The following is an 11037-nucleotide window of genomic DNA, read 5'->3' as shown; positions in this document are numbered from 1 at the left end:
GTCAAATGCACAGCGGAAGATTTCTTTCGTACCTGAGAATAAACATGCTTTCAAGTGTCAACCAAAAGGTTGGTGAATTCATTAGTTTAGCATAAATAATCATTTCATAATTTTAATAGACCACAAGATTTCATATTTCCAATTCTCATAAACATACGTCCCATACATAGAGACAAAAATATCATTCATATGGATTGAACACCTGGTAACCGACATTCACAATATGCATATAAGAATATCCCCATCATTCCGGGATCCTCCTTCGGACATGATATAAATTTCGAAGTACTAAAGCATCCGGTACTTTGGATGGGGCTTGTTGGGCCCGATAGATCTATCTTTAGAGTTCGCATCAATTAGGGTGTCTGTTCCCTAATTCTTAGATTACCAGACTTAATAAAAAGGGCATATTCGGTTTAATAATCCAACCATAGAATGTAGTTTCGATCACTTGTGTCTATTTCGTAAAGCATTTATAAAAATTGCGCATGTATTCTCAGCCCAAAAATATAAAGGGTAAAAAGGCAAATGAAACTCACCTAATGTATTTTGTAGTAAAAATACATATGACAACATTAAACAACAGAAAAACGCAGAGTTGGCCTCGGATTCACGAACCTATATCATTTATATATATTAATACACATATTTGCAATTGAACAATTGTATATATATATGAATTTAGTAGTTATGTTATATTTATACTAATAATATGTATATATCTTTATATTTTCATTTTGTATATAAAAATATAAATTTTATTATGTTATATGTATTAAGTATGTTTTTATATGCATTTCATTTATTTACAGAAATAATATTTATAATAATATTAGAATAAATATAATAATAATAGTAAAATATATATATTTTTTTTGACACCAATAATAATGATAATGATAATAGTAATAATTTTTATTGAAGATGATAGTTTTAATAAACATAATAATTTTTGTAATAAAGATACTAATAATAATAATAATAATAATAATCAATATATTAGTAATAATAGTAATAATAATAAAGATAATACTTATTAATATTAACGATTAAGTTTTATGACTAAAACTTATAACATTTCTTTTTGTCAAGTTTAAATAATAATAACATCATTCTTATTACTTAATATTTTAATTATATTATTAAGCATAATCGTAATTGAAGTCGTTTTACCTTTATATGTCATACACGTTTTCATAAGCGTATCAAGTTTATATCTATACTTAACCATACTATATAATTATATCATTTTGTCATGTCATACATATTATAAACATAATCATACTTATTTTATCCATAATACAATAATTATAATTATCCTAACCATTATATTATTTATATCAATAACAATAAATATAATACCTATATTAATATTAGTAATAATTATCATGTTACTAGTACTCAAACTTGTCATTTTTAATTATATCAATTATAAGTAATACTTAATATTAATATTAGTATTAATGTTATCATATTAATCACAATAACAATTTCTAACAATATCATCAACAACAACAACAACAACAACAACAATAATAATAATAATAATAATAATAATAATAATAATAATAATAATAATAATAATAATAATAATAATAATAATAATAATAATAATAATAATAATAATAATAATAGTAATAATAATAATCATCATCATCATATTAATAGAAGTGGAAATGTATACCCCTTAAATAGCCATCCTAAAAAGAATTGTCCCATATGAGACTCGAACTCTCGACCTCCCGCTCATTCGAAAACACCCTCAACCGTTGCACCACTTCCATTTTTCTGAATTAATACCCAAAGTATAAATATATAACCTATATCTAATTAACTGCATCTTCTTCTTCTTCACAATTACACCGAAGTGAATCATAACAACCCATATAAAATTGATGTAAGGATTGACATTTAAAACAGACACGACCCGAATGCTTGAATTGAAGTACAGGAAAAAAATTTGAATTCAAATAAGCAACTGTAACAGTCCCGGTTATGAACACAAGAACTTGAAACTTGATTTTAGAATTTAGACACTTTTAAGCTTAGGTTCCTACACGAAATAGTTTGCAAATTACATCTAGAAACTTTCTCAATAATCGATTGCATCAGAAACACCAATACGAGTTCAAATTTCTCGATGAACAAAATTATTGACTTTTTAATAATAAGCTTTGACTCAGAAATTGAAACACGATACAAAAAATTGGAAACTATAAATTTCCAGATAGTTTAAGAAGAAGATTTATAGCAATACTGCAATTTTACATTTTAAAAATTGATTCGTTTTCGAGGGTTTTGAAAAATGAGATTTAGAACAGAGATACGCGAGCTGTAAGGTTTTATTTGGGTTTCAAATTCAGTAAATTGAGTTATCTGAAGTTGTTATTTGGTAAAGATGAAGAGAGAACTGAATTATTTGACTCATATCATTGAATGATTTGTTTATTAAGTACAGATAGCAGCTCGACAGATTAGTTTTTCATAAGGACAGGAATAATTAAAAAAATACAATTGAATAGATGGCTAACAGATTTTTAACTTTATGTGTGATGTATAATTGATTCTGATACAGTGTTAGAGATAGGAATTTAAAAGATTGATCGTGATAGAAACTGAACCTGATTCTATATACAGTTTATTTAATTAATGTTAATATTAAATAATAAATACATTAATATTACTAATAATATTATTATTTATATAATAAAAATACTGATAATAATATAAATAATTATAAATATATTACTAGTCAAAAATAATACTAATAGTATCAATAACATTCATAATATTGATTATTATAATAATAATAATAATAATAATACAAGTAATAATAAAGATATAACAACCTTACATGTTTTAAATTTTTGTATCCATATTTTATATGTTATAATAGTATTAATAATACATATATTAATATTAATATTTGATGATAATAGTGAAAGTAATAATAATAATATTAGTATAACATTTATAGTTTGATATATTAATATTACATTTTATTAATTGTGTAATATTTAACTTTTATTGAACATTTAATATTTATATATTTTACATATATTACAATAAAATTATTAATAGAAATCATATATATCATAATATTATCACATATATATTTATCTATTTTAATAATAATTAATTATTATTTTATATATATATACTTACATTTATATTTACATATTTATTTGTACACAGTTGTTCGTGAATCGTCGAGCATAGTCAAAGGTCGAATGTATTCATGTAAACAGTTATAAAGTTTCTGAGACTTATCATTACATACATTGCTTATCGTGTCAAAATCATTTAAAGATTAAAGTTTAAATTTGATCGGAAATTCCCGGGTCGTCACAATACCTACCCGTTAAAGAAATTTCGTCCCGAAATTTGAGTGTGGTTGTCATGGTTAACGTTAAATATGTTTTCCTGACGAATATAAGCTGATAAATAGAGTTTTATCATTATTGAATAATACAGATAAAATAATTCGATTATTCGAAGAGCACGAATGAAGCTATCACAAAAGTGTGAAATGAGTAAATGCAAGTTTGTCTTAACCAGTGACGTAGAAATTGTTGATTTTCCAGAATTTAAGGGATTTAAAGAAAATCTTGGAAATCTATAAGATCTGATTCTTCGAGATTTAAGGAAATTAGGATCTCCTTAATTAAATGTGATGATCTGTCCCGATTACTACGTCTGATATTTTCTTTATAAATTTACCCTTTCCGTTCCATTAGTTTTCACCACTTCTATACTCAATTCCCAATTTCAAAAGATTTATAAAAATGCTTAACCCTGTTCTGATCCTTGCTCTTATTCTAACTATCGCAATAATCGTTCTTCTTTTCCAACTCCCACCTGAAGAATCTGCTTACTTCTACTTTGCTCTTGGGGTTATAGTGCTTTTAATTCTCCCGTGTCTTTATATTGCGATAAACATTGATATACACGGTTTGTAATTTATGCGTTGTTATCGGGCTTTATATCTCTCCTTATATTTCAATGTCCCCCTTTCTGTTCCCTATAATCATTGTCATCCACAGTTAATACTCCTTCCTATTTACTGCGATTTATACTCCAATTTCTATTTCTTTTAGAGCTTTGTCCCTTCGTTTCTTCTTTTTACGATTGGACATCTCTTGTAATGGTCCAGAATTCGTAAGTATGGAGTTTTGAATGAATATAATGTTCTAAACGAGAAAGAACGTAATAGCACGATTTGATTTGTCAAATTACCAGAATCACTGAGAATAGAACTATTAAGAATATATTTTCTTGATATGTTCAGAAGTTTATCAGAATGAAAGAATTATGTAACATGTCACATGATGACGTTATAATCTGTTAACCATCATGTTCCATTTAGAAACTCAGCATGACTTACTATAATATAATCACGTTGATCAAGTGTCATTATATTATACTAACTCATGCATCAGTTCCCAATATTACTTCAATAACATTCATATTTTAAGCTCAAAAGTTTACAATTATAAAAATTAACAGCTTCTATATGATGTAACACTGATAGCATGAAGAGATTAATGATTTCAGATAAGAATAGTTATGAAAATATCTTCAGAAACATGAAGGATATTTATAATGAAAGATATGATGATATCTTGTAATTTCTAATATCGATGGATGATGAAGAAGATTTATCCGTAAAGGTTTAGATTCGGAAGCAAGGTATTCGCTACAGATTTCATCAGAAACAGAATCATTTGGATTCTTTGAAGTCAAACTTATTCTTTGTGATTTGTCCACAGCTTCCTTCATAGTTTCGCATAATCCGCTTTTCGACACTAATTTTCTATTGTGTGTTTCCAATACAATGATACACAGGAAGCACGAAGAGGTATACAATTTCGGACGAAAATATTTATGAAAATATCCTCAGAAATATCGAAGATATTGATGATGATATTTTGGAATTTCTAAGTTCGATGGTTGATGGAGAAATATTTTCCGCAAGATTTTAACATGACTTCGGAGCAAGATATTCTCTAAAGATTTCAACGGATCTAGATTTATCTGGGTTCTATGAATTTAGGGTATGTTACTTGTATTTCTCCTTGGTTTCCTTTATGGTTAGCTTAATCCGCTTTCCAGTTCCAACTTTTCTGAGCTTTTCCAACATACTAATCTTTATCATCAAACTTTCGATAATTATGGTCGTTTACGGTTATCTACAGTTTCTGCTGCTTCATTCAGCTTTTTCAATATTCAGAGTATTGATTTGTGACTGAGTGCTTTTCAGAATTTCAGAATGAGAGATCATAATTCTAAGAGATAAATGTCATATATATAACTGTTGATGTAGATATGCTGTGAGTTTTCAAAGTACTGATTGCTGATTCCCGGTAATTGTTATGGCAATTATTGTTACAGTGTGTAGATGAATACAAGATGGGGTTTCAATGAATAAATATAATGATTCTTCGGAGAAATTAAGTCGATGAGTAATGAAGTTGCTGATAAGTTTCTGTTAATGTGGTGAAATATAAACAGTTCCCCGGTAACGATGACGAAAGGTGGGCTTATAAATCAAGTTATAATAAGTTTAATCCAAATGAAAGTCAAAGTTGATTTGCTGGAGCTATGACAAAATTGGCTAATTGGGAAAGGAATTGTAAAGTTATTTTCGGTAGTAACAACGCCCAAGGAGCTAGCACAGATACGTGTTAAACGTTTACTCATGTTCTGAGTGTTTCCAGGTGCATAACTATATGCATCAATCTTTTCTTTCGTTGATGAAGTGCGGTTGGTTCATCCTCTCGATTGAGGTGTTTTCAAGAATCATGAAAGGTTTGAACGCAGATTGTAATCGTCAAGATACAAATGAGGTTTAAAATGAAATCAAGTGGGAACTTGAAGAAATGTTTAGTTTCATATGTTATATTCAATATTTTAATTCATTTTAATTGTCCAATGTCATTAGTCCACAGTCGATAGTCCACATTTAACAGTCCAATAATTCATATATAATTTAATATATAATATTCGAATTAATTAATACGTATCGTGACCCGTATACGTCTCAGACTCGATCACAACTCAAAGTATATATATTATTTGAGAATCAACCTCAACCCTGTATAGAGAACTCGATCATTACTGCATATAGAGTGTCCATGGTGATTCCAAATAATATATATAGATGCTTCGATATGATATGTCAAAACCTTGTATACGTGTCCCGATATTTAAAGTGCGTAAAATAAATACAGAAATTAAATGACGATAAATAAAATACGTAAAGTAAATAACAGAAATTAAATGACAATAATTAAAATTGCGATAATTAAATTGCGATAATTAAATGGTAATACGAAATTAACAGTTAGCTAGGAACAGTTAGCTAGGATTTTGTTAGCGTAGATTCGTAATAGAATTTCATATTGTTAATTAATCTGTTTCTAATCAATTTTTATTGTGTCAATTATTTCTTCGTTATGCCACTTAATGGATTCTGATAAATCAAAATCCAAATATGTAATTGGATGAAAATGGTTATTCTATGATGAACGGATTTGTATATCGGTGGATGTAAGTAGGATAGTAAATGAATGTTGAATCAGATTCGAAGAATGTACAGTGTAACTTATTCATGTAGAATCTAAATATTCCTCGGGTGTTACCTACCCGTTAAAATATTTTCACCATTAACAGTTTGTACAATAAAAATTTTAATTACAATCTCTATGAAAACATATATACATATATATTTTCTTCAGACGTAATCATGGATTTAATGAGTCAATGGGAAATTAAACTCATTTAGTTTTCGGTTGGAACTAGAATAAATAATCTCTAAAACTTTAGAGATTACATATTCTCCATGTAGAACGAAGATAAATGAGGTAGAACGATACGTAGAACGAAGATCATACTCAAGGTACAGATGATGATATTGAAGCATGGATTGTTGATGGTACTGGTGCTGTTATTGATGGTACTGTTGGTGCTGGTGATGTTGCTGAAGCTGGTACATTTTTCACCATATTCTCCGAATTAATTATTCGAGCGCGAAGTTGGTTGACTTATTACTCCAGGATGATTGTCGGTTAGAACGAGCGGATAAATAAGGTTCAGAATTGTGGATAGAATATAGTCTTGTCGAGTTACCCTAAAAATGAGACTGAAAATGGTGTCTCGAACAGGTTCGCCGGTAAATGCTTCAGGTTCATTGTCAAGAGGTGAATTCGGTTGATGGAAGGGATTGCCTACTACGCGTTTCCATTAATTAAGTCGACTATGAAACCATCAGATGAATTGATAATGGCTGATTGGTTGATTCATGCCGATGACGCTGTTTTCGGAGCTTAGGTGAACATCTATGTCGGAATAGCTGTCGGAATAACTATCGGAATCTGAGGGACTCGAACTGGTTGCAGGATTCATCTCATACGATCAGATGAAGGATTTTGGATAAGAAATAGATTATAGGATGTAGATTAGTACTCTGCAATACATAATTTACATATGCATATATAATACTAAAATCCCATAAGTTACGGAGGAAATCTACGAAAGTTGTCAGACAAAGTTACAGTAATAGATACGCTAAAATATGAAGTAACAGATACGCTAAGATATGAATTTTGTCTATACACTATTCATGCAGTCAATGCAGTAAAACGTGTCTAGACTAAGAATGATAAGCAAGTGATTCTCTAAGAATAATAAGCAGGAAAATTTTCGACACGAAGTGATAAGCAAAACTTTTGACATGCAGACACGGTCGAAGTCCAGACTTACTAATGCATCCTAACGACTTATTAGTTAGACACACTAATGCAGACCTGGTTCGCTAAGACCTCTGCTCTGATACCAACTGAAAGGACCCGTTCTAATCCATCCGGACGAAGTCCATATCGATTATAAACGATTCACAACAGTTGATTACATCGCGAGGTACTTGACCTCTATATGATACATTTTACAAACATTGCATTCGTTTTAAAAAGACAATCTTTCATTTCATCAGAAGTTGACAGACATGCATACCATTTCATAATATATCCAACTATAATTGACTTAATAATGATCTTGATAAACTCAACGACTCGAATGCAACGTCTTTTGAAATATGTCATGAATGACTCCAAGTAATATCTTTAAAATGATCAAATGCATAGAGGAAGATTTCTTTCGTACCTGAGAATAAACATGCTTTCAAGTGTCAACCAAAAGGTTGGTGAATTCATTAGTTTAGCATAAATAATCATTTCATAATTTTAATAGACCACAAGATTTCATATTTCCAATTCTCATAAATATACGTCCCATACATAGAGACAAAAATATCATTCATATGGATTGAACACCTGGTAACCGACATTCACAATATGCATATAAGAATATCCCCATCATTCCGGGATCCTCCTTCGGACATGATATAAATTTCGAAGTACTAAAGCATCCGGTACTTTGGATGGGGCTTGTTGGGCCCGATAGATCTATCTTTAGAGTTCGCGTCAATTAGGGTGTCTGTTCCCTAATTCTTAGATTACCAGACTTAATAAAAAGGGCATATTCGGTTTAATAATCCAATCATAGAATGTAGTTTCGATCACTTGTGTCTATTTCGTAAAGCATTTATAAAAATTGCGCATGTATTCTCAGCCCAAAAATATAAAGGGTAAAAAGGTAAATAAAACTCACCTAATGTATTTTGTAGTAAAAATACATATGACAACATTAAACAACAGAACAACGCAGAGTTGGCCTCGGATTCACGAACCTATATCATTTATATATATTAATACACATATTTGCAATTGAACAATTGTATATATATATATATATATATATATATATATGAATTTAGTAGTTATGTTATATTTATACTAATAATATGTATATATCTTTATATTTTCATTTTGTATATAAAAATATAAATTTTATTATGTTATATGTATTAAGTATGTTTTTATATGCATTTCATTTGTTTACAGAAATAATATTTATAATAATATTAGAATAAATATAATAATAATAGTAAAATATATATATATATTTTTTAACACCAATAATAATGATAATGATAATAGTAATAATTTTTATTGAAGATGATAGTTTTAATAAACATAATAATTTTTGTAATAAAGATACTACTAATAATAATAATAATAATCAATATATTAGTAATAATAGTAATGATAATAAAGATAATACTTATTAATATTAACGATTAAGTTTTATGACTAAAACTTATAACATTTCTTTTTGTCAAGTTTAAATAATAATAACATCATTCTTATTACTTAATATTTTAATTATATTATTAAGCGTAATCGTAATTGAAGTCGTTTTACCTTTATATGTCATACACGTTTTCATAAGCGTATCAAGTTTATATCTATACTTAACCATACTATATAATTATATCATTTTGTCATGTCATACATAATTATAAACATAATCATACTTATTTTATCCATAATACAATAATTATAATTATCCTAACCATTATATTATTTATATCAATAACAATAAATATAATACCTATATTAATATTTGTAATAATTATCATGTTACTAGTACTCAAACTTGTCATTTTTAATTATATCAATTATAAGTAATACTTAATATTAATATTAGTATTAATGTTATCATATTAATCACAATAACAATTTCTAACAATATCATCAACAACAACAACAATAATAATAATAATAATAATAATAATAATAATAATAATAATAATAATAATAATAATAATAATAATCATCATCATCATCATCATCATATTAATAGAAGTGGAAGTGTATACCCCTTAAATAGCCATCCTAAAAAGAATTGTCCCATATGAGACTCGAACCCTTGACCTCCCACTCATTCGAAAACACCCTCAACCGTTGCACCACTTCCATTTTTCTGAATTAATACCCAAAGTATAAATATATAACCCATATCTAATTAACTGCATCTTCTTCTTCTTCACAATTACACCGAAGTGAATCATAACAACCCATATAAAATTGATGTAAGGATTGACATTTAAAACAGACACGACCCGAATGCTTGAATTGAAATACAGAAAAAAAAATTTGAATTCAAATAAGCAACTGTAACAGTCCCGGTTATGAACACAAGAACTTGAAACTTGATTTTAGAATTTAGACACTTTTAAGCTTAGGTTCCTACACGAAATAGTTTGCAAATTACATCTAGAAACTTTCTCAATAATCGATTGCATCAGAAACACCAATACGAGTTCGAATTTCTCGATGAACAAAATTATTGACTTTTTAATAATAAGCTTTGACTCAGAAATTGAAACACGATACAAAAAATTGGAAGCTATAAATTTCCAGATAGTTTAAGAAGAAGATTTATAGCAATACTACAATTTTACATTTTAAAAATTGATTCATTTTCGAGGGTTTTGAAAAATGAGATTTAGAACAGAGATACGCGAGCTGTAAGGTTTTATTTGGGTTTCAAATTCAGTAAATTGAGTTATCTGAAGTTGTTATTTGGTAAAGATGAAGAGAGAACTGAATTATTTGACTCATATCATTGAATGATTTGTTTATTAAGTACAGATAGCAGCTCGACAGATTATTTTTTCATAAGGACAGGAATAATTAAAAAAAATACAATTGAATAGATGGCTAACAGATTTTTAACTTCATGTGTGATGTATAATTGATTCTGATACAGTGTTAGAGATAGGAATTTAAAAGATTGATCGTGATCGAAACTGAACCTGATTCTATATACAGTTTATTTAATTAATGTTAATATTAAATAATAAATACATTAATATTACTAATAATATTATTATTTATATAATAAAAATACTGATAATAATATAAATAATTATAAATATATTACTAGTCAAAAATAATACTAATAGTATCAACAACATTCATAATATTGATTATTATAATAATAATAATAATACAAGTAATAATAAAGATATAACAACCTTACATGTTTTAAATTTTTGTATCCATATTTTATATGTTATAATAGTATTAATAATACATATATTAATATTAATATTTGATGATAATAGTGAAAGTA

This window comes from Rutidosis leptorrhynchoides, chromosome 3, assembly GCF_046630445.1.
Source record: "Rutidosis leptorrhynchoides isolate AG116_Rl617_1_P2 chromosome 3, CSIRO_AGI_Rlap_v1, whole genome shotgun sequence".
Lineage (NCBI taxonomy): Eukaryota > Viridiplantae > Streptophyta > Magnoliopsida > Asterales > Asteraceae > Rutidosis > Rutidosis leptorrhynchoides.
Note: the sequence above shows the minus strand (reverse complement) of the source record.